This window comes from Camelus ferus, chromosome 5 (genome assembly GCF_009834535.1).
Source record: "Camelus ferus isolate YT-003-E chromosome 5, BCGSAC_Cfer_1.0, whole genome shotgun sequence".
NCBI lineage: Eukaryota > Metazoa > Chordata > Mammalia > Artiodactyla > Camelidae > Camelus > Camelus ferus.
The window spans coordinates 32,909,933-32,935,748 of record NC_045700.1 but is presented as its reverse complement, the minus strand read 5'-3'; the positions used below and the strand labels follow the sequence as shown (position 1 = coordinate 32,935,748).

Below are 25,816 nucleotides of genomic sequence, written 5' to 3'. Positions count from 1 at the left end.
AGGTGGAAAATGGGGATTCGTGATGCTAAAAGCTTGGCAGAGGTGACATGGCTAATAAAAATGGCAGAGATAGGAGGTAGGTCACCAGATTTGTGTCCCACTTTTTCTTTTGCTATGCCATCCTGCCCGCTGACATTTATGCCTACAAAGGAACCACTTCTCATCATCTACCCCTTGAGAGAGACTTGTGTTAACCCAAAATGAACTCATTTTATAAAATCAATAACACTATTAATGCATTGTAGGGTTTTTAGTGAAATGCATTTATAAGCCTAATAATTAAAGACTATTTTCATTGTAACCCATTTTTTGATGGAAAAAACATCAATGCAGTTTGCACAAATAAAACTGAATAATGCTTGTACCTAAACCCCTGTTATTTATAAGATAATACTTTTCAAAATATGTACAATCATGCTAACAAAATTAAGTTTCTAAAACCATCTGCTTTCTTCTGAATTTGTCTTTAAGTATACTGTCTTACATCAAGGCAATCTTACAGCAGAATTGTAAACAACTGACTGCAAACAAAATGACCACTGTTTATTATTGTGATTCTAATAGGATTACTTATAGTCAATGATTTATTTGTAAAATCTGCATGAGAAGTTAACATGGAGTTAATAATCAAACAATTCAAGTGGTGGTTTGGTCTCTCAATTATTTTGGCTTCTTATGTAGAAACACATTGAAAAGATTAAAAACATGTCAGTGTGCTGAACAAAATGAGCGGAGCCAAGTTTGACTGACAGCAATACTGAAAATTATCTCACATGTAAACTTTTTCAGATGAAGTCCTATGTCACGTGAAGGCGCTCTATTTTCCCTTAGGGGACTGTTATAAACAGCTCTTTCACAAGTTTTGATGCAGCTTCAGGGATAAATTTAAAACTGATGCTCAAGAAATAAAGAGCTGATGCCAGTCTCTGTGAGAAAAAGACAGAAACAGTGGTGGAGAGAGAGGATACTGTGAGTGAGCTCGGGAGATACTCTTGTGAGAAATGCATTGTTGAATATATACATTGCAGGAGCTAAAATCACACCCGCATCAGTGCTCCAGGACATTCAGGACAGAACAGTCCTTCAGCAGACCAGTGTTTTAATGTGGATCAAGCCATTTTTTTCTACAGAGACTAAATTGCCTTTTTTTTCTGTAAACAAAATGTAATCAAAATATGGTTTATATGAATCATAGTAAGAAGTGACATTTTGACTTTGGTCAAAAAACTAAAAACTTTAATTTGCTGCACGTACAATTTAAATGAAGGGGTTCATCAGAACACTGGTAGAATAACAACCAGGTTTCGTTTTCAACATTAAAATTCATCAGGTGACACTCAAGTTAAGAACCCATAAAAATACATGATATTGAAAAAGTTCCTTCTTTCATTCATAATTTTGTTAGTGAAATACGTTCTCTCAGGAAATATAAATTGAATACAGACAAATTCTGAATCAGAAGCATTTTCCTTTGTGATTCTAAGATGCATTGAAAGGAATTTGAGATGAATGAAAGCTTAAAAAAAGGAATTTTTGAAAGATGTTGGCTTGAATAAAAATGACTTGCTTTTAACATCTTAGTGAGCCTGTGTAACATATGAACAGATTTTCTGAATAAATTAATAACACTTTATAATGTAAAAAGACATATTCAAGTTTGAGCTTAAAGATCTTGATGCTAGGCACTTTGTCAAGAAGGTTATCTAAAATCTTGTAAATTTCCATAACATATTACTATAAATTTCAGTACTATGATTGTTGAGAATTGTACGGATAGGATTTATCTTTCTTTCAGGTAACTGATGATTAAAGACCTAGACCAGGCCAGTCATTTTTCCCCACTTCCCTCTTGCTTGTTGTGACAGCAGTCTAACGGAAGTTTGCATCATATTGTAAATCCAACAGAACTTCTTCAATGCTTGGTATATATTCATAGCCAAATTGGGCTTTCATATGTAATCCTAGTTTGTTTATAATTTAAAACGGCTTTAATGTTTATGTGTATTTGATAATTAATAGTTTATAGTATAGAATTAATTGGATGGCTTGTATCTTTTGTACACTCAACTCTCTGATTTCTGTGTTCTCTTAGTAGAAACTGAAAGTATGTGTTCAGGTTTTTGCTGTAGGGATGTAAAGAGTTAATGTTCCAGATTCACCAGAAGGAAGTGAGCTGAGGGGCAGGTGGGTATCCAGAAAAAGAACAAAGTAGCAATCCTAATCTGAAGAAGTATACTACAGCTGCATTGCAGTCGGCCAGAACAACTGCTCCCTATTACTTTAATAAAACAAAAATATTCTTCTGTGATGTGGGTAGGTATTTCCAGCATCCCTTCTTGTAAATAGAAACCACCACCCACAATGCATTGTACTTACTTCTTCTGAAATATGTAAATGTGATGTACTGTAATCATGCACAGAATGTTTGGGTGGCATCAGCGAAGTGTGGGCTGGTTACCGTTTACAATACATCTTAGATTTGTATTCATTTAAAAATAGTATGGTATTGATTTGCGATCACATGCATAATGGAATGATTCGCCTCCCTAGTGGGTTTTCAGTTAGAACAGGAAAAGTGCTAGATTATGATAACAGGAAAACAAAGCTGGGGTCTATTCCGTGGAAGAAAATGGGTTCCGAGGCTTATTGAATAGGTCTTGTTGATCTTAAGGAAATAAATAAATAAGTAAAGAAGAACCTCTTTGAATAGAAATGCCACTTAACTTGATTTATAATGTGCAGCATTAATGGAACTGAATCATAAAAATATCATGTGTTAGCATTGCCCTGCATGTCTCGTGGCCTTCATTAGCCTGTAAGGCGGCTCAGCGGAAACTTGGAAATGCTAACAGAAAACGACAGAAATCAGTTATGCTGTTCTTTGTGTTTTTTCTTTTTAAAAAATCATCATCATAACAGTAACAATAATTACTATTATTCAAGTTTTGGTTTAGGAACTCATTTTTACGTGGAAAGTAAAAAACACCCAGCTGGGCAGAATAGCGACGCCAAGACAGAGCAAGCCATGTTTAAGAGAAAGAGCCCCGGCTGTAAATGTGCACAATATTCCACATTATATACATGTCATTTCTGAGTACTGTTGGAACGATGCGGTGTCAAATCTGGATGACAGATTGAGGTGAAAGCTGGGAAGAGAGAGCTTGTGAAAAAACAGCCCTGACTGAGCAGGGCATCCGATAGGACTCATCCTGCAGGCTGTAAGTAACCAGTTTCATCACATAAAAGGAGGAGTAGAGCAGGGATAATTGTCTACTAATTTAACCAGCTCATTTGGTCATGGGATTATTTAAATTGTATTCAAGTGTAACAATGCCATCTAGCGGTGAGAGTTTGAACTGCTCTTTCCGCAGCTAAATTCCGGGTACGGTGAGAAAGCAAGTGTTCGGCTATTAATTACATAGTACTTTAACTTAATATTCTATGAAATAATGGAGCACTCCCGGAACCCATTTTAGTGTTCGATAAATTATCCATACAAGGTAACACAGAGAACAAAACTAACTTTCATGTTTGCCTTTTTTATACAGCGTCCTTTTTTTACGTGGGGGAGTTATGTTCAAGAGTAAAGCATCCTGAGTCTCCATCAGCCTGTGACCCGAGTTTATAGAATCTCTGATATTTGCTCATCCGATAGATCTTTACAGTCATTTGTACTGAAAGCATCCCTTTTATTGAATCTTTGCTTTTCAAAACTAGTCTTCATAAAACTATGGCTAACCAAACTACCATGCAATGCAATTCTTTTCTCTTTTGCCCTTCTCAGCTCCTGGCTTCCAGGGTAAAGCCAGGTCTTCGGAAGAATGGAGGTCGAAGTTCTTCAAGATTATAATTCGTGTCGCCCACAGCAATGATCACTTCTCACACAACCCTGAAAAAACTTGAAACCATCTTACAACTTTATAGGGAGAAATATGAATTTACAGTAATATGTATTTTGATTGTAATTGCTCACCTGGAATTTGGATAAAAGTTATTTGAGAGAAAGGACTGAAATCAGTAAGAATAGGTTCTAGGATCTTGGCTACTAGTTAATTGTACAGGCTTGAACTTAAAAGATGACTTCTTGGGCCTCAATTTCATCTGAAAAATGGGTAGGTTGGATGAACCTATCTGTCATGTCTTTTTCAACTTCTGACTTCTGGGATTCTTAAGTCGCTGGTAAGATGGTTATAAGATTGGGAATAAAAGAAGAGGTGAACTTGCTCCACTGACTGAGCTTTGGGGTGCACTCAATGACTTTGATCTCTTCTTTATTTGATATTCAACAAAAACTGGGTTTTTTTTGACAGATTATTTGGAATCCTTTAGCATATCTTCTATAGACATGAGGGAGAGGAGGGAAAGGTATTCAGATATCCCAATGGAGAATAAAAATGTATAACATTCAAAATATTGCTCCTTGTAAACTCTGATATCAACTACATCCTAAAGTGCTGGATGCAGACGTATGACCAAAAAAGGCAGCAGGTTATGATACACAGATGCAGTACATACCCCTCCTCCTCCCCACTCAATAATGAGTAATTATATTGTACTTGTTTTTCCCTGTCATGGAGAAAAAACAATCTTAAATTCCAACCCTTAAATTTCAGATGATATTCCAAAATTTTGTCAACTGTGTAATACATAAGATTTACAGAACACAAAAAGGTGCTGCTTGTTGCCATGGAAACCTACATATATCTCTAGTTTGTATGTAAAAAAAATTAAAAGTCATGTTTCAATAACAATAGTTCAACTGATACTGACTGCTCTTCCTTTCTGAAATATAAAATAGGGAGTTAAAGTACCAGTAAATTCTTCTTCTGTTTAAACATCACAAAAAGAAATAATTTTTAGCATATTATGATTATTTACCTGCTTATTCCCGTAGGTGCATATTCTGAATCAACAGTATTGGTAAAAGAACAGGTGACAGTAAGTCAAATGTATTTATCACGTATAGAATTTCACACTAGGTTGTACGAAAAAAATGAAAACAACAAACAAAACAACACACACAAAATAAACAAAGCACATGTAACCTCTACTTAACACTAATGAGAGCAGAACTGGGGAAATTAGTGTCCTCAATTCTAATTAAAAGACACAATCAATTCCCTGTGTTACAGACAACATTGTAAATTGACTATACTTCAATTTAAAAAAGAAAAAGATGAAATCAATTATTATAAAAGGAGATCTACAGTGTGGTACAAAAGCAGTGCTGTGGGCATACCTGTTCTGTTTCAGGACGAATATTGTTCTTGAAAACATTTATAAACCGAATTGTGTGTTGTTAAAAAAGATCTGCATTAAATCATTGATTAAAACCAAGGGACTGCTTTTATACTTTAGATACTGCCTGCTACTTTCTCGAATTTTCTTTCTTTCTTTTCCTTCTTTCTGCTGTCTCCTGTCCTCCCCTCTTTTTTTCCATACTGGTTCAACTTGAATGATTCTAGGAAAAATATATAATTTTACTAGGAAATTAATCTTACGAACTTACTGGCTTTATTTTTAGTGAGCTACAATGATAGCTTTAAATCCCTACAACTTTTACATCATAAAATAATTTATGCACAGAATTTTAGTTTCCTTGGAAGAAAAGTTATCAAGTTATTATTAATGATATTCCAATAAACCCTCCAGCTTTTATAAATCTTAATTTTCTTTCTTTTTTTTAAGCTTAGAATTTCTTTTTGCTTTGATACATGTCAATCTATGTCTACAAATATTTCACAGGAATGAAAAACTGAAAAATTGGCTGATTATTAGTCTATTAGCATATTTTATAAATATTTACTACCATCAAGTTCACCTTCTAAAATCGCAATACAAATTATTTATTGAAATATTTTGAAGAATCGCAGCCTCTCTTTTACCTGTTTACTAAAGTGGTGACTAATCACTGTGACATTTATGATTTACTTCACCTAAATGTATCTATGGTTACAACAACACAACCTTGATTTAAACAATTAAAATGTAGAAAAATCAATAAAACAACTAGATTTCTTTCAACATAGTGCTACAAAACATGTTTAACTTTCTGGGCTTTTTTTTTTTTAAGCTGACCTCCACTGTTATTTGAGTGGTAATACTGATTAGTTGCATTTTGTGAGACAGACAGCCTGTATGTAACATTCCCCTCTTTATGTGATTCAAGTGATGTGCGGAGCTTATCGGTAAATGGTGCGCCTAGACATGACCAACCTACTCAATGGATTCAGCAGAACCAGTGAAGTAATGGATTATGCATCTAACATACTTGGTTTCAAGGATGGAAAAGGAGTGCGTTTACTGGACAAAATTTTCATTATTCAACCACCTGTTATTTTACATCATCTTGAAAGGTTGGTAATCTATAACCAGAGGAAAAGATTTCTTAAAAGAACTGACACAATACATTTATACATTTCATAAACGTGAAATGCTTAATCAAGCAAGTACGTTGCCATCATCATTCTGAGACTCAGTCATCTGCCGAATATCTCAAGGGAAGTTTCTTCATTTACATGAAATAAATAAATTTAATTAACTAAGTGCCAATACATTAAATTTTTTTGTGATTCAACCCTTAGGCTTCTACCTTTAAGGAAAAAAAAATTTTTAAGTATGTTAGTTTCAGTTTTTGTACATTAAAAATTTATGACTTTCTTGTGTTGAGATAAGGTTATTCCTTAAATAGAAAAATTGCAACAGAAAACACTTATTTCATATTTTGGGTTTTGTTTTTTGGATTCACTTAATTGGCCATTCAGAAACCAAAAAATAATTGTCTGAAAAGCAAAAGGTGACTACATTGTTAACTAATCATGACAGGAATAATTTAATGACATGATATAGGCAATTGATTTATTTAAAAAAAACATGTCAAGGAATAGCTACAACTAATTATGTTAACATTTCTTCTTTGTCTCTAACTATTTATGCTCTTACAAACTACTCTGGCTTTATAACACATGTCACTATTTCCTTCACTGTCATTTTCTTTTCCCTCTTTTATTTTTTTACAAAAAAACTGAAAATGATATATTTTAAAATATTAAGAGTAAACTGGATTGTTTGTATAATTTTCAAATAAAGGTTATACAGTACTAATAATTTTCAAATACATTATAGATGGAAAAATGTTCAAAATTTGGCCAATAAAAGATTCTAGGAAAAAAATCTGCTCCATAAGGTTTACCTGTACAGAATTTTTCAGGAAAAAAATATGTGAATGAATTCAAATCCAATTCAAATCCAAATGATTCTGAGTGAATGGCCTTAATACTAAACATTCAGTTTCTCAGGATTTTCCTTTGCTTTATTATGCTAGTAAAACTGTTTTTAGCTTCAGATTAAGAATCCTTAGACCACAGTCTAACATGGACATATTTTTTATACTTTGGCTCCATCTAGTAGAGACTGAAGAAATTACTTGAAGGTGTGACTTTCAGTATCATGGGACTTAGAGCTGCATTTCATGGTAATGGAGAATTTTTAAAAAGGAACAGCAAATAAGATTTATTTAATATTTTACAGTGTGTTACTATTAGATACTAAGAACTACTATACTATTTTGTGAATGCTCTTTTCCTAGGATTAGTTAATTTTATGACATTAGCAAAATTCAGGATTTTGTTGTCTTAAATTTTAGGGAGATGAAAACAATTTTAATTCTTGTACCATTACTTACTCCTCCCAGGTTCTGATTTTGTAACAGGGTGGGATCAGCATGACACAAAACTCAAGGAAAAAGGTACTTTCACTGCTTTTCAAATTCACATGGAACTAGCTGAGATGTGCAGATATGAGGCAGGAAAGCTTGTAAAAGTCACTTTGGGTGAGAGGCAGGTATTGGCTAAATTTTATTGATGGGGAAGCACAGGAAAGTGACAGAATTTGAACATTATTTTAAAATCACCAGTACCTTAAAAATCCTCAGATGTTCATAAAAATATTTTTTCCTTCTTTTTCGTTTCATTTTTTCTTTCTTGAAGGTCACACTAGTTCCTTGACTGGTAGGACTGCAAGATCTACAACAGGGTGCATGTTTTCTACAATTGCTTTAAACAGGTAAACACCAGTGCTCTAATCAAAATGACCATTCAGTCTAAACAGAAAATTATTTTTTTATTCCAGGAGAACATGTAGCGTTTAGCAAACAACATCCTTAAGGGTGTAGAAAAAGGGATAATTTAAAGTAGCTAATAGGAATGACAATGTTAGTTGTAGTGCTTCAAATCTAGTTGCCAATAAGAAAGCCTCTGTAGATTTACTACCTGGAATAAACTCACCACAAGGGTAGCTAAACTAAGCTGCAACACAGCCAATTCAATCAATGCTGACACTTTCACCATCAACCCTGATCACTGCTACCCAATCAGTTGTGTCCGGAGCAGCCATTGATTTCAAGATGGCTACACTGGTTGGATCGCCATAAAATGGTTCAACTGGTTAGTGCCTTACATATGGCCATCCTTTGCTTACCAAGGGGAAGTTCAGTGCATTTCAGAGATGTGATTAGTGAACTGACTTGACTATTTAAAGTTGCAATGCAGTCTCCTGAGTAGAGAGAAGGTTATTTCTTTTGAAAGGAAAGCATTTTGAAAAATATAATAACTACGTTAAGTCATGTCACTCTCAATTTGGTTTTTGAATGACTTTTAAAAAATAACCTTTTTATTTAAGAAGTTTTAGATTTACATAAAAATTTGAAGAAAGTACAGATGCCCCACATAGTCCATGCCCGATTTCTCCTATTACTTTAGTAAGATACTCTCATACACAGATTCATCAAATTGTCCTTCATTCGCTCAATTGTGATTAAAAATTTTATTGAATCATCACTTTGCATTTTTATCAGGAATTGTTCTTCCACTCTTCGTCGGTGTTACCTGTTACTTTTCAGCCTTTCCATATTCTTTTTAGGTTTTGATACCACCCAGTTTTCTAGAAGATGTAATTTATGAAGTGATTTATTTTGGCAAGATAACCTATAAAAACATATGAGTCATTTACAATTATAGTAGGCTGCCTTAAATAGTTTTTTTTAAAAAATCTAAGTGAAAAATACCTTTGAACTGTATCAGAATGGAATGGGAAGGACATTTTAAATGAAATACTTCATAATAAAATGCTTTCATATAATGTTTTAGAACTCAAAACTGGTAATCCTCAATAAATTTCTCTTTTTCACTGTAAAAATAATGTGCCCGTGTTGAAAAATTATAATAATACAGGATTCTGTAAAATAAAAAAATGAAAAAAAACCTTTTCTCATTCCCTAAGGTTAACATTTTATTTATTTCTGCTTTTAGTTCTTCTGTAGATTTTTATCAAATTCTAAATACTATTTTTTAACTCTACTTCTGGACAGACCTAAGTTAGACAGGATTTATTGCTTCCTATTTAGAGGACTGTAGCATTAGGCATATTTGCACTGCTTCCTCTCTTTTGCTTTTGCAGACATTTCGTTTCCCTATTTGTTACTTTTTCTCTATGCATAAAATACTTACACATGCATTTCTGAACTGGCATCTTTAGTCCGTGAATGTCAGCCACTATGTTAGCCAAGGAACTGGTCCATCTACGCCTCACACCTTTTCCACTCACTCCACCTCTTGACCATTTTTGGACACGCAATTACTTTAGGCTTTAAAGTTACAGCATCTATTATTTGCCTAAAAGTATGTGCAAACCTTCAATAACTTGTGTTTATAGGTTGATTATACTAATTAAAAATGAATAAAGCACAGATAATATAAAGATCATTTGATCATTTTATACGGCAATACCACTGACTTGTAAAAAATAAAATGAAACATGGTCTTTGTCACTAAATGTGTGCCATTCAAAAGAGAAAATGCTAAGCCTTATGTTCAAATGAATCCTTAAGCTATCAATAATTGAATGAAATGCACTATGCACTATGTTTTTATTTGTTTTGTAATAGTATCACGCTTTTATTGTAAAGCATTTCATTTTGTCTTGAGTTTCTTATTCCTTTTTTGTTGTTGTTGTGTGACTGACTCAGCATAGGAAAGTCATTTTCTTAACCTCAGAAATGATAACCACTTCTCAAAGTTTTCTTCTGGATGAGTCTATCTAAAGTTTAATTCAAATTGGCACCAATTTATATATGTGTGTGTGTGTGTGTGTGTAGCTATACCTCTCTATTTATTAAAAAAAACTCGGTTCATAAAGAGAGAAGGTAAAAAATCACCTACAAAGTTATCGATTTCCAATTACTATCAATCATAACTAACATGGCTATTTTGTATACAAATGTTTATATATTCTGATTGCATATACTGATAATGAAAGGTAGATATTGATACAGAAATATCAATAGATGGTATAAAATATCAGTAGCTATAAAAACATTATACTACATAATTGAGAGCATTCTGAGAGGATGGAAGCAGTGATAGCATAGTTCCGGAAATTTTCTGAATTCACAGACACATCCACACACATACACCCACACAGAGACATATCCAGACACACTCACACACACAGAGGGCAAAAAGGAGTATACAGAAAGAAAAGCTAAAAACCTATGGACATTTACAGCAAACTAGGGGGTCATGATATCCCCAGAACTAACCCCCTCTCACCAAATAAACAGGTGAGACAAATCACAAATGTCACAGGATCTACATCAGAAAAATTAATTTATTTGCAGTGGACTAAATGGATGGAAAACAGAAGCGCTAGAGAAAGAAAAGCCAGGTCTGAATCCTTTAAGAGAGATGATTAAAACAATAAGAGTTGGATTGGGATAGAGGGGTGGGGGGGATGGGGAAGGAAAAGAACAAAATAAGCACTTAGTAAACGTTTAATAATTTTTTCAAAAGTGCAGGGTGTGAAATTTCCATCTAATTGAATAGAGGAGGCAAGAGAGATTGAAGTAAGAGCACCAGTCCACCATTTCGACTGGCCCTGTGACAGAAAAGAAATATTTTGGCAGGAAATACTTCTTCAGTAAAGCAAAGCCCATCAGATTCAGTGAAACATTTCTGTTAATAACTTGTCAAAGGGAAATGGTGTGGATGTTAGGTATCCATGCCAACATGTGCCAGCTTCTCACTTCTCAGCAGATTTTGCCAAGGTATAGATGTAGGATGATTTCAGATTTTCACAGGCAGTGGAAAATGGACTGAAACAAGGATTTTAAACATTCAGGCCACCACAGTCTCATCTTAATGCTAAATCTAGAATCCTTCACTTTATTTCACCTATACATTTTTTTCCAGTTGTTTTTAATTGACATGCAGCGCATCCATTCACCTAGCAAACAATTATCAGTATTGAAAAAAAACTGGTCCATCCTGCGTGTGGCAGTGGGGTTCCGCCCTGTACAGCTTAGGTTAATTAGAATGTGGTGCCTTTTTCCATTATTCAAAAATCCACAAATGACAAATGCTGGAGAGGCTGTGGAGAAAAGGGAACCCTCCTAAACCCTACTTCAAAATGACACCTGCACCCCAATGCTCATAGCAGCATTATTTACAATAGCCAAGACATGGAAACAGCCTATATGTCCATCAACAGATGACTGGATAAAGAAGATGTGGTATATTTATACAATGGAATACTACTCAGCCATAAAAACTGACAACATAACGCCATTTGCAGCAACATGGATGCTCCTGGAGAATGTCATTCTAAGTGAAGTAAGCCAGAAAGAGAAAGAAAAATACCATATGAGATCGCTCATACGTGGAATCTAAAAAGGAAAACACAAACAATAAATACAAAACAGAAATAGACTCATAGACATAGAATACAAACTTGTGGTTGCCAAGGGGGCAGAGGGTGGGAAGGGATAGACTGGGATTTCAAAATTGTAGAATAGATAAACAAGATTATACTGTATAGCACAGGGAAATATATACAAGATCTTATGGTAGCTCACAGAGAAAAAAATGTGACAATGAATATATATATATGTTCATGTATAACTGAAAAATTGTGCTCTACACTGGAATTTGACACAACATTGTAAATGATTATAAATCAATAAAAAATGTTTAAAATAAATGTGGTGCCTTTTAAAAAATAAAATATTTTACTGCCATCTGCTGGACAAAGGTGGTAATAACATCCTGGAGCTGTTTCCTGCTGAACTCACACAACCTTCACTTTCAGTCATGATAAGCACTGTGTCCTAGTAGTAAATGTATTCCTACATTTTCCATAACCAAGGTTATGTAATCCCACTTACAGATTTAGTTCTCACCCAAGCAAGAGCCTCTCATTGACCCTATTTGATTTAGGTGTTTACTCACAGTGCATTCAATTAGAACCAAAGAAAAGAGTCACCTGGTAAAAATGTAAATCCTGGTTGAAGGGGGAGTGCTAAATAACAACAAAAGGAAAAAATGTTTTAAAAAAGCAATAAAAACACAACAAGATTTGGAGGATAAAGTCTGCACCAGATCAAGTGATGGGGAACAGAGTCCCACTGCTGAGCTAGTGGTCCACAAACACTTGTTGCCTGTGGCCAAGAGTAGTGCTAGGCACCAGGGATGCAGCTGGGACCAGAGGATGGTCAAGGCACAATAAATTTAAGTCTTGAAAGGCATTTTTTTAAAAACCCACTAACTCGGTGTTCTCACATTAGTAAAGTGCTGAAAAACTTTCCTCGAGTAAAATTTTCTATAAGAGCCAAAAACAGACAGATAAGCTTCTGGATAAAGAAGAGGCAGAAGAGAAGAGCAAAGCCTTGTCTGCTTATTTTCTTTCCATTTTCCACTTCACGTGGAAACCCTGATAGTCCACAAGCAGTCAATTTGTTCCCCAAAAAGTTCAAAATCTATGGCGTACCTCTGTTTTCTTTGGATTATCTTTACTCATCCAGTGTATCAATAGCTTATATTTTCTATGGGAAAATTGTAAACATATAATTGTAAAATAATCTTTAAAATAGGCACACATCTTCATAGAATAGCACCTTTTTTTGTAGAACAGGGAATCTGTGACACAACTATTTTCATTTGAATGAATGCATAGGCACCAGAGATGAGAGAAAGTGGAGAGATTCCAAAGTAGATTTAAAATTACATTTGAAAATGAAAATAGAAATAATCCTGCAAATTAATAAATAACCATTACATTGATAATTTAGCCCATTAATATACGTGCCACTTCATCAATATATTATGGTTATATTTATACTGTCCTGCAATGTAACCGTCTAGGCAGAATTGCCATCCCTTCATTGAAGGAACTGAGGAAGCCATCTAGTGTACATTTCTGAACTGAGGCTCCTCTTTCAAGTTTGAAGACGTCCAAGTTCTAGTCCTACAAAAACAGGAGAGGGAAGTTTTGATGAGAGAAGAGAGATGGATGCAGCTCATTGGGGAGAAATGATGTGATCATGACTCAGTGTAGGGAGAAAGGAGAAATAACTGAGTATAGGGGAGGGTGTAAAAATGTCAGAGAGTGGAAGAGTCCAAATAAGAGAGCATGTCTTTATGTTTGCACAGTTCCCTACCTGGAAGTGACTTGGTTCTAGTCAAGCATATTTACCCATATATGCAGGTCAAACATCATTCACATTCCTTTTTGTCACACCACTGAAAAGGACTCACAGCTGGACGCTCATTTTTGTCTTTCTCACATTTATTCCATGCATCAATATATTGCCAAGTCCAATGTACTGGCGTTGACTTAATATAGTTATGAGGTGGGTGCTCTCCCATGTGTAAGAGAGGACAGTTACAGATAACAAAAATCTAGTAACTAGTGGTCAAGATGGGATATGAATCGGGCGTCTTGATTTCATAACTCAGGGTCCTTAAATAATACCCGCATCTTAACCTCTGTCTTCTTTGACGGTCAGAAACACGCAGCACTTCTCCATTGTTCTGTGTAGTATGTTTACCTCTGTATGCACCTGAGAATACACGTACGCATGTGCATATATGTGTGTACACATACACACACTCACAAATCTTACAATTTAGATAAAAATCTTACTTTTTTCAGCCTTAAAATACCTGCCATAGATTCCTGAGTTGGCTGAGTACTCTAATATTTTAGGAGTGGAATTTCTCTTTATATACGTAAATACTTATATAATTGTAATTTTTAGGTTAATTTTTGAGAAGAGTAGGTTTCTTAGAGGCCTGTTGGAGGTTAAGTAAAGAAGACAGGTTGAGTTTACTGGGTAAGGAAGAAGGATTCCAGTGGGAGAAAATAAAATATATTTAAAATCACCACATGTGTATGCATTTAGATGTGTGATATGTAATGTAACTACTCCTTCCGCATTTTTCGTAAAATATAGATTTTCTTGAAAATAGAGAGTTTAACCATTCTGAATACAAGACTCATAAAGATTTTCAGCTGTAGCAGGAACAAAGATTGATCAAGGGGAAAGTGTCATGCTTAAGAAATTACCTCTATCTGTGTATCTATTTATTTTATCCACCAATCTATCTTTTAAATACTTTTTGAAAGCAGAAAAAATAATTAAATGCTTAAAATTCTCATAGATGAACAAACAAGAGGTAAAACAACAGAAAATATTTGAAAGGAGATGAGAAATGTGATTTTTCCCTCCCGATTGTATAAAATTTATATAAACTTGAATAAAAACTTTATGAAAAGTTACCAACGAATTTTAATTATGAATAATTTAACATTTAGATATATCAATCTGTCTGCAGTATTTTGCTACTTCTTAACTGATTTATACTTATATCACCATAAAATAATCTTTCCATCTCATTTTTTATACGTCACAGAAACTGGAAATCTGCACCTTAGGAAATGTAATATTTTAAAATTAGGTTATGCCAATAGGTAGGAAAACACATTCATGGCAGATACTGCAGATGACATAATGCATATGGAAAGTATTTACAAATTTTTCAGTTGAAAGGAAATATGTAAAAAAATCTGAATGCAATGTTTGAATTATTTTTGGTATTAATTCTACAAGTTATTTCATTTGCACTATTAAAATGCTGATATGTTAACACTTTAAGTTGTCTCAAATGTGCATTTAATTTAAATTTAATAACACAAGTTTTGCTTGTGAAAACCAAGTCAATTATTGAAAGCATTTCCCAAGGTTTAGCAATTATTTAAGAGCTGCATTTACTATAAAGTAATTAGCTCAAATGGCATGTTCATGAAAGCAAATTTGGAACAACTTTACATATTGGTACGAAAGGGAAATGTTTAATACCAATATAGCTGAAAATCAAATGTATTTTATCTGGCAGGCATTTTATTTTCAACAAAGGAACAAGTACGTATTTTCAAGTGGCTTTTTAACATTTTCAAGATGTAGAATTGCATATTTATAGCTAGAATTTTAAATAAAATAAGAATGTCAGAATTAATGGAATGGTGTAAAAATTTAAGGGAGTTCTTGTCTCGGTTTTATTCATGTTACCAACTTTCTTATTTGAACGATACCATACATACAAAAAGTACAGTTTATCTATATGTACATGTTACATAATAGGACAAAATGAAAAAGAGGCAGCATTATTCAGTTTACAAACTAGAGCGCTACGATAAAGCTGCCTCCCCCAGGCGCACTGCCTGGGCACAGCGCCCACCCTCCGTGAGGTAACCACAGTGCCGAACGGTGCGTTACTCATTCCCTTGTTTTTTCTATGGTTTTAAAACACACATACTCACGTTTAATCAGTATATAATTCGGTTTTCCCTTGTTTTAAACTATATATATTATTAAATAAATAAATAAGTATATAAAATGACTGTTCTGCTGTATACACATGCAAGTATTTATTTCTTTCCTGTCAAGAATTTTGGTTAATAACTCTTCCTATTATGAACAAAGCTGTTATTAGCATTCTGGTACGCATCCTCTATCACACATGTGTAAGGACCTCTATGTGATATATCTATGAGTTAAATATTCTTTAACTTTAATAGTTAATACCAAACTGTTTTCCAAAGTGACTGTATGACCAGAAATTTGTAAGAATTTTTATTATTCTATAATGCCACCATACTTCTTAATGTCAGACTTTTTTTTTCAATTTTATGAGTAAAATCGGATATTGTTTTTTTTTCATTTGAATGATTCATCATACATCATGATCTATGAGTCAAAGTTCTAAATGTAAAAAGAAAATAAAAGAATAACCAGGAAGGAAATTGAATTATGATTTTTGTATATCCTTGGAGTTGCACAATCTTTGCTATTCATGTCACAAAATATAAAAACCATAAATGAGAGAACGGATAAATCAAATTACATAAAATTTAAAAATCATACATAAAGAAATACCCTTAGAGGAAAAGTGACAGTAAGAAATGTGTGTGTGTGTGTGTGTGTGTGTATCATTCATACCATAGATGTGGTCAGATCTCCAGTCCGAAAGGAACATAGAAAATTGATATAAGAGTTGGAAGTAAACTGTCTTTTCTCTCCTCTAATGTTATAAATATTACAATACTAGATTTAGATGTAAAACATAGCAATTACATATTTTTATAGACTACACTCCATTTAAATCTGTCAGAGAATATTGGCTATCCTCCCTGTGCTGTACAATGTATCCTTGTAGCTTATTTATTTCATACATAATAGTTTGTACCTCTTAATCTCCTACCCCTGTCGTGCCCCTTCCCACTGGTAACCACTAGTTTGTTCTCCATATCTGAGTCTGTTTCTGTTTTGTTATATTCATTCATTTTATTTTTTAGATTCCACATACAGGTGATAACAGACAGTATTTGTCTATCTCTGTCTGACTTATCTCACTAAGCATAACACCCTCCAGGTCCATCCATGTTGCTGCAAATGGCAAAATTTCATTCTTTTTATGGCTGGGTAATATTCCATTGTGTATATTATATATATTGCATCTCATTTATCCATTCATCTGTTGATGGACAGGCTGCTTTCATATCTGAGCTGTTGTAAACAATGCTGCTATGAACACTAGGGTGCAGGTACCTTTTCAAATTAGTGTTTTCATTTTTTTCAAACATATACCCAGGAAGGGGATTGCTGGATCATATGGTAATTTTATTGTTAGTATTTTGAGGAACCTCCATACTGTTATCCACAGTGGCTGCTGCAATTTACATTCCGACTAACAGTGTACTACGGTTCCCTTTTCTCTGCATCTTGGCCAGCATTTGTTATTTATAGTCTTTTTGGTGATAGGCACTCTGACAGGTGTGTGGTGATATCTCATTGTGATGTTGACTTGCATTTGGGGCAGTTCTGGTCACCAGTCGGAGCTCTAGATTGCTCCCAATCTGCCGCCTTCACGAGTGCCAGTAGCGGCTGCCCTCGCCCAGCTCAGATGCAGTGCCAGGTCCCAGCCTGCTCCATCCCTAATAAATGCACACTCTCAGAAATGGCAGCCTTTCCCCTGTGGGTGGCTGCCTCATGGAGAAAAAGCGACAGAGTGGGCACTTGCCATGGGTCAGGGTGTGTGCTGGGGTGGTCCCAGCACTAGTCGGAGATCAAGACCACTCCCGAAATGCCTCCCACGTAGAGGCCAGTTGTGGCTGTGCTCACCCTGTTTGGATGCTGTGCTGGGTCTGAGCTGACTCCACCCTCCACAACTGCACACTCCCCTTGGCAATGGCCGCCTTCACCCTAGCGTGGAGCTGCACCTTGTAGCAGGAGAGCTGTGGTCTGGAGCACAGGCTGCCAGTTTCGATCTGCTTTCTCTGCCTTGTTTCAGAAGTGAGTATGTGCACATTCTTTAAGAGTATCATCTAGGTTTCTTACAGCCTTGCTGTTAGTCCCACTTGTTTGCAAACTAACTGAGGGCCTTTGTCCTCTCAGTTTTGGACCCCAGGGCTGGGATGCCCAATATGTGGTTCGAACTGCTCACTCCCCAGGGAAGACCTCAAACCAGTGTAATCTCCCTCCTCTTCTGTGTCCCCTTCTAGGGGCATAGGTCCCAATGTGACCACTGCTCTCCCCGTCCTACCTGACTCCATGTGCGTCTTTCATACAGCCTTAATTGTATAAGAGTCTTTCTGAAAGTCTCCGGATTGTCTTCAGTGAGAATTGTTCCACATCCAGATGTATTTTTGGTGTGTTCGTGGAGGGAGGTGAACTTTGCATCCTCGTACTCCACTCTGTTGATCTCCTCCTCGCAATAGCTCTTAACTCACAGGCAAAAGGATCCATGTGGGTATTCTGCCAGCTATTGAGTATGTCTAATTTTGATATATTTATGAACCGGGAAAATGACCATCATGTGGATCCATGCACCACAGGAACATCCAGTGAGCCTGACTAAGCCAAGGCCCCCAGAGGTACTCAGTCTCATGGGGGAATATGATGATACTCAGTGCCCACTGTCAGCATCATCTCGGACCTTGGTGCAACAGTCCTTGAAAAGTCTGGGTACTCTCCTTTACCCAGCATACAGTACCTGAACCTAAGTGGCTTTAGGTTCCTCTTGGGGGAAGGACTGTGGGCATCATTACTGTGGGAGTATTTGCTGTGGTCTTGCAGGATCCTTCCTCCCAGAGATTCAGCCATCCTGCATCTGGGAACTAGCTCAGTTCCATATACTGAACGCATGATTTTATTGGGATAGATGTCCTTAAACTTCTTAATATTCATCCTTGATTTATTTTATTTGTCATAACTAAGCAGTACTATTGCTGGTGTCCCCTCTATTTTCACCCTAGGAATACAGTGTTTGAACAACTATATATAGAGAGGGAATGGGATGGGGAGAGAGAGCTCTTGGTGGGTCAGACTTTGCTTACAGCACTTGGAACTGGACACCAATTACTTTTATTTCCATTGTTGTCAGAGAAATCAGCACACAAAAGTGTCTCTTGCCATCAGCCAGCCCTGGCCCCAGAGAAAAGACAAACTTAATTTAATCTTTAATGTAAGCTTTTCAATAATTCTGCTGTCCTTCCTAACAGTGAAATTTTTATTGCTTTGTTAATAAACTATCTGGGGCAGTTTAATTTTCTAGCTTGGCCCATATATTTGAGCCTTTGTTTGTTTCTCCACTGTTTTTCATGACAATTTTGGAATTTCTTTATCCCACAGAAATTATTTTTTTCCAAGCTTCCAAGAACCATCTATCTTAGCAACTTGTTAGTAATATTTCCTGTGATCCATGTCAGGGTATTAAATCTTTTATATAAAAAGTATTATGCAAAGTGAAATAAGTCAGACAGAGAAAGAAAAATTCTGTATGATCTCACTTATATGTGGAATCTAAAAATCAAACCAAACCAAACAAACAAAATGAAAACAGACTCGTAGACACAGAGAACAAACAGATGGTTGCCAGAAGGGTAGTGGATGGGCGTTGGGGTGAAATAGATGAAAGGAATTAAGAGATACAAACCTTCAGTTACAAAATAAATATGCCACAGGGATGTAATATAAAGCATAAGGGATATGGGCAATAATATTGTAAGACGGGGACGGATGGTTACTAGACTTACCATGGTGATGATTTCACAATGCATACAAATGTCAAATCACTATGTAGCACACCTGAAACTAATATAATATTGTAGGACAATTATATTTAAATAAAAAACTAACAAATCAGTGTTTTATCATGAGATACACCTTCCATATTAATCATTTTTTTCCTTTTCCAAATTCATGTCCCAAACCCGCACCCACACACATACACCACCATCAGACTCCAGCTCCATATTCCCATGTGTCTTTCCGGTGCAGGTGACTAGGTTCTGCAGCAAGTATGCAACTTCCTTTGGCCCTTGAACAATTCCAGCCTCCCTCCAGCTAGGTTATGTCAGCCTAACTGTAGTGATTGGTCTGACGTCCAGAATGGGAGAAGGTGATGGATCCTGAAGTTTGTCTACATTCATCCTTTTAACACTGAGCTTCTGCACCATACTCATGCAAGGAGGGTCACTGGCCTTTAACAAGGAATGGGTCAGTTCTTCAAGCCCAGAGAGTCCAGCGAAATTTGACAGTTTAACTTTTCAAGTACATTGACTCTGATTTTTTATCCTGAGTCTAGAGTTCCACACCTTCCCAGTTAAGGCACTGGTCTTATCATAGCAGACTTGCTGGCACTGACCATCAGCCTTCTCTCGAGCTCTGCTGACACTGTAATTAAGTACTGGACCTGATGATCACCTTTTTTTTTTACACTCCTGCTGCAGTAAATGAGTCTCTTTATATGCTGCCAAAGAGACCGTCTGGCTTTCATACTTCACCTTAAATTGGTGATTAATCACCGGAAGTCTTGCATTGGTTTTTTTCAATGCTAGGCGAGTCCCAGCCAATTTCATAGTCTTTGTAATTACTATTTTCCCCTAATGTCTCAAATACTTGTGTTGGTGTACCCACCAATGCATTCATTTTGATTGGGATTCCAGTCCAGTTCATAACCAGTATAAGTTTTAAAAATTCCGCTGCCAGGGTATATCCCACAAGCTGCCAGCATTCTACCTACCACCAGTGATTAGAGCCCCCAGTGTGAGGGGACCAGTGAAAGATCCACCTCTAAAACCCCATTTTAGGTCCTGCTTTCTAGGATCAAGTCTGTTACCAGCTTTCTTAGGTCAGATTATTTTGGAAATAGGTTCTGATGTAGAAATTTGCATTCATGGACTCCTGGGAAATATATTTAGAAAAGAGTGAAAGAAGTGGAGTTGGACAGGAAAAGAGCTTTTTTTTTTTTTCTTTCTATTTTTGCAAAACAGATGTAGGAGCCTCAGCTGACCCAGTGGTGAGCGCTGGAGCTCATCTTGTTCATGGCAAGTGTGTTGAGCCATCGTCCTCACTTGTCAACCCATCACTGGATAATTTCTGCCCCAGGGGGGCGGTGTAACCTAAAAAAAGCAGCAACTTTTGGCCAAGGCATACTTAGTTGTGAGTTGTGAGGAGACAACACTCTTAGCAACAGAAGAAATGAATAGCTCACTCCCAAACAGACAATTTCAGTGACATATATAGCATCCTTTACATCCAGGAAGGGTTACATAGGTGTGAAAATTTTGCCATAATTCACTGACTGTTCCCTTAATGCTTTTTGAATTTTATATATGTGCATTTTTAAATAAAAAATAAAAATTGGAAGGCAAAGTGTACGGTGATGATTATGGAACTGGAGAGTAAACATTACAAACTTAGGCCAAGAGATAGCAAAAGTGTTGGGGTAAGATGCAATTAGAAGTGTCGCTGCCTTACTTTCTGTACACTTCTATTCCACTTGCTTAAGTTGCAGTATTTTACTTTGTTGTGTCAGGTGAATGAATTAACAACTGAATGGAATTTTTAATCTATTTCTTTGGAATTTATGTTCTCCATGTATTTGTCCTTGAATTACCAAAAAGTAGAGCTATATGATTATATACTGCCCTCTACTGACAAGTATATATATACACACACACATAATATATCAGTGTGTATATATATAAGGTAGTATATATACATCTGTTATATATTTGTTATATTTATTAATATTAATTAATTAATATTAATTATAATATTTCTGAACACAATCTGCCTTAATACGTAGTACTCATTTTCCTTTCCTTCTATTGGTGCTATGTATGCCTTGCTAAAGGACACTGGGAAGAGATTTGCAAGGGGAAAAAATCTGTCTTGTGCATATTAGTAGATTGGCATAATTAATGTGGAAGCTTTCTGTGTTCTTTAAAAAATGAAATATGAGACTTTTGAAAGTGATCGCTAAAATCCAAGTTGTTCTGAATAGAAAAAAAATTGATGATTATGAATTTGTAAAGAGAAGTAAGTTCCAGGTGGGGGGAAAGAGGATCAAGAATATGGCAATAGACAGAGCATGGGTTTAATTATGTTTCATAAATAATTTTCTGTGGTGAAAAAATGGACAATGAACTTTAATAGGCACAATAAGTACCATTTCATTTCATAATAGTTGCTTAATTGTACAAAGTTACAATTTGTACATATTATAACAAGTCTTTAGCAAAATATCCTGCCTATAAAATATATCATATTTTTAAGAGAAATACTGGGATCATGTGAAGTGAATAATGAACACAAGATTGGCAACAGGTGTAACTCAAAACAGTCACTAGGAATTCTACAGTGGCAGGAAGTGGACACAAGATATTTATAATAAATGTAAGATTATTTGAAGGACTTCAAATATTTGAAGAGGTACTAAATTTTCTACATTATATGTGATGCAATGAATTTTTTTTTAAATTTTGATGAGGTACAGTTTATAAAATATTTCTTTAATAAGTTTTGCTTTTAGAATTACATTAAGGAATTTTTTTGTCTAACACAAGCTCACAAAGGTTTTCTCCATTGCTCTTCTTTTAGATATTTTATAGTTTTATATTTTACGTTTAGATTTATGATTCAATTTGAGTATATTTTTTAATATGATGTGATATATGGATAATTTTAATTTTGGCATTTAGGTATTTAATTTTTCAGCATCATTTGTTGAAAAAAGCACTCTTTCACCATTAAATTTTCTTTGCATTGTTTTTGGAAAGCAACAGAATATGTATGTGTGTATCTATTTTGGGATTCCCTGTTTTTCCCTAGTTATCCACAGCAGTCTTTACACCAGCACCACACTGTATCAATTATAGTAGATTTTAGGAAGTTTTTTTTTTCAGTTAGTGTAAATATTTCATACTTAGCTGCAAAAGTTACCGGGAATTATATTTTTAAACTGGAAATCCATGAACCCTGGAGGCCTAATTCCAGTGAAAGAGAGAATGGATGTAAATGGGACAACTTATCAGTCACCAAAATGATGTCCCTTCCGTTGACTTACTATCCATACTCACCCTTTGCCTGTACATAAAAAGTATTCACAAGTAACCAAAGGGGAGTATCAGTTTTCCATATAGTAATTACATTCAGTTCCATCTCCAAAGCACAATTTCTGATAGTCTGGTGACCAATAAACTCAAATAAAATTGTATGCGATATTGAGCCAACTGAATTTATAATGATGGAGTAGAAGCGTGACAAAGGGGCAGGAATATCCCTTTCATTGCTTTTCCATTTATTGCACTTTGCAGATACTGTGTTTTTTACAAATTGAAGGTTTATGGCAACTCTGAGCAAGCTTATCGGCACCATTTTTCAACAGCGTTTGCTCGATTTGTTTCTCTGTGTCACATTTTGGTGATTCTCACATTTCAAACGTTTTCATTATTATTGTATTTGTTATGGTGATCTGCGATCAGCAATCTTTGATGCTCTTTTCATAATTGTTTTGAGATGCCACAAACCAAACCCACGTAAGACCACAAACTTAATTGCTAAGTGTTTCTGACTGCTCCACCATCCAGCCATTTCCTCGTCTCTCTCCCTCTCTTTAGGCCCCCTATTCCCTAAGACACAATATTGAAATAGACCGGTTAATAATCCTACAATGTCCCTAAGTGTTCAAATAAAAGAAAGAGTTACACGCATCTTACTTTAAGTCAAAAGCTAGAGTAATTAAGCTTAATGAAGATAGCTTGTTGAAGGCCAAGAGAGGCCCAAGTTAGTCCGCTTGCACCAAACAGCCGAGTTGTGAAGATAAAGGAAAATTACCGGAAGGAAATTAAAAGTGCTGCTTCAGTGAAAACAGAAATAACAGAAAAGGAAATAGCTTTATTGCTTATATACAGAAAGTTTCAGTGGTCTGGACAGAAGATCTAACCAGCCACAACACACCATTAAGACAATGCCTAGTCCAGAGCCAGGCCCTAACTCTATTCAGTTCTGTGAAGGCTGAGAGAGGTAAGGAAGCTGCAGAAGAAAAGTCTGAAGCTAGCAGAGGTAGGTTCATGAGGTGTCAGGAAAGAGGCCATCTACATAAGATTAAAGTGCAAAGTGAAGCAGGAAGTGCTGATGTACAAGTGGCAGTAAGTTTTCCAGAAGTTCTAGCTCTGATTATTAATAAAGGTGTCTACTCTAAACAATAGATTTTCAGTGTAGACAACGCAGCATTAAACTGGAAGAAAATGCTGACTTAGACTTTCATAAATAGAGAGGAGAAGTCAATGTCTGGTTCAGAGCTTCAAAGGACAGGCTGACTCTCTCATTAGGGCCCAATGCAGCTGGAGATTTTAAGTTGAAGCCAATGCTCATTTACCATTTTGATAATCCCAGGGCCCTTAAGAATTATACTCAATCTACTTTGCTTATGCTCTGTACATGGAACAACAGCCTGGAATACAGCACATCTGTTGACAATATGGCTTACTGAATATTTTAAGCCCAGTGTGGCAACCTACTGCTCATATAAAAAGATTCGTTTCAAAACATTACTGCTCATTGACAATGTTCCTCATCAGCCAAGAGTTCTCATAGAGAAGTACTATGTGATTAGCATTATTTTCATGCCTGTTAATACAACATTCATTCTACAGCCCATGGACCAAAGAGTAAGCCTGAATTTCAAGTCTTATTATTTAAGAAATACATTTATAAGACTACAGCTGCCATAGATAATGATTCCTCTGATGGATCTGGACAATGTAAATCGAAAATGTTCTGGAAAGAATTCACCATTCTAGATGCCATTAAGAACATTTGTGATTCATGGGAAGAGGTAAAAATAACACAATTAACAGGAATTCGAAAGCAGTTGATTTTAACCCTCATGGATGACTCTGAAAGTTTCAAGACTTCAGTGGAGCAAGTAATTTATGTGGCAGAAAAAGCAAGAGAACCAGAATTAGAAATGGAACCTGAAGATGTGACTGTGCCTGTAATCTCATGATAAAACTTTAACAGAGGAGGAGTTGCTTCTTATGGATGAACAAAGAAAATTGTTTCTTGAGATGGAATCTGTTTCTCATGAAAATGCTGTGATGATTATTGAAATAACAACAAAGAATTTAGAATACTACTTGAACTCAATTAATGAAGCAGCAGCAGGGTTTGAGAGAATTTCCTTCGATTTCTAAAGAAGTTCTACTGTGGGTAAAGCCCTGTCAAATGGAATTGCATGCAACAGAGAAATCATTCATAAAAATAACAGTCAACTGATTGTCAATGCAAGCTCCATTGCTGTCTTATTTTAAGAGACTGGCACAACCACCCCCGCCTTCAGCAACCACCAGGCTGACCAGTCAGCAGCCATCAACATCGAAGCAATACCCTCCACCAGCAAGAAGATCATGACTCGTGGAAGGCTCAGATGATGGTTAGCATTTTTTTTTAACTATAGGGTGTTTTTTACTTAAAGTGTATACATATTTCAGACATACGTTATTGCACACTTAATAGACTACATTATAGTATAAACATAGTATTTGCATGCACTGGGAAACCATTTTATTGCAATATTCTGTGACTCATTTTATTGCAATATTCACTTTGTTGCAGTGGTCTAGAACCAAACTCATAGCATCTCCAAGGTATGCCTATGTTTTATAAGTTCTAGTTTAAAAAGGGAAAAAATAAGGTACAAATAGTTGTCACTGTTACATATCCATATTAAAATCCTGCTGTGCAGAAACTCAGGCTGAAATCTCAGCCCTGAGAGTAGAATAAGTTCCTTAGAGGGATAGGGAAAAAAAACCTTTAAATTTATGTCTCACAGTCCCCAGTTCACTCTCAGGAAGAAACCTCTTTGTACGTCATTCTGTGTGGCTGTATCTGTAGCACACCACGGAGTACGCTCTTGTGTCTCCAGCACTGTGCCGACTCTCTTCCTGCTGGCGCCGGTTTGGGTAACCAGGAGTGGCTTCAGGGGTCACGCAGACATAGACTTCGACAGGTCAGTTGTGTGATTTCTTTAGCAACAGAACGTTTCCGAAATATTACTGGGCTTTGTGTACGACTGATACACTTCCACTCCTTTTCACGTACTAACATCAGCGTGAAAGGGCTTATTTAGACATAGCT

The 25,816-nt window shown here is 35.7% G+C and overlaps 1 pseudogene; it reads left to right on the top strand.

Annotated features, from left to right (window-relative positions):
* Positions 1-18,195: 18,195 nt before the first annotated feature.
* LOC106730834 overlaps positions 18,196-25,816 on the top strand; it is a 128,657-nt pseudogene continuing 121,036 nt past the window's right edge.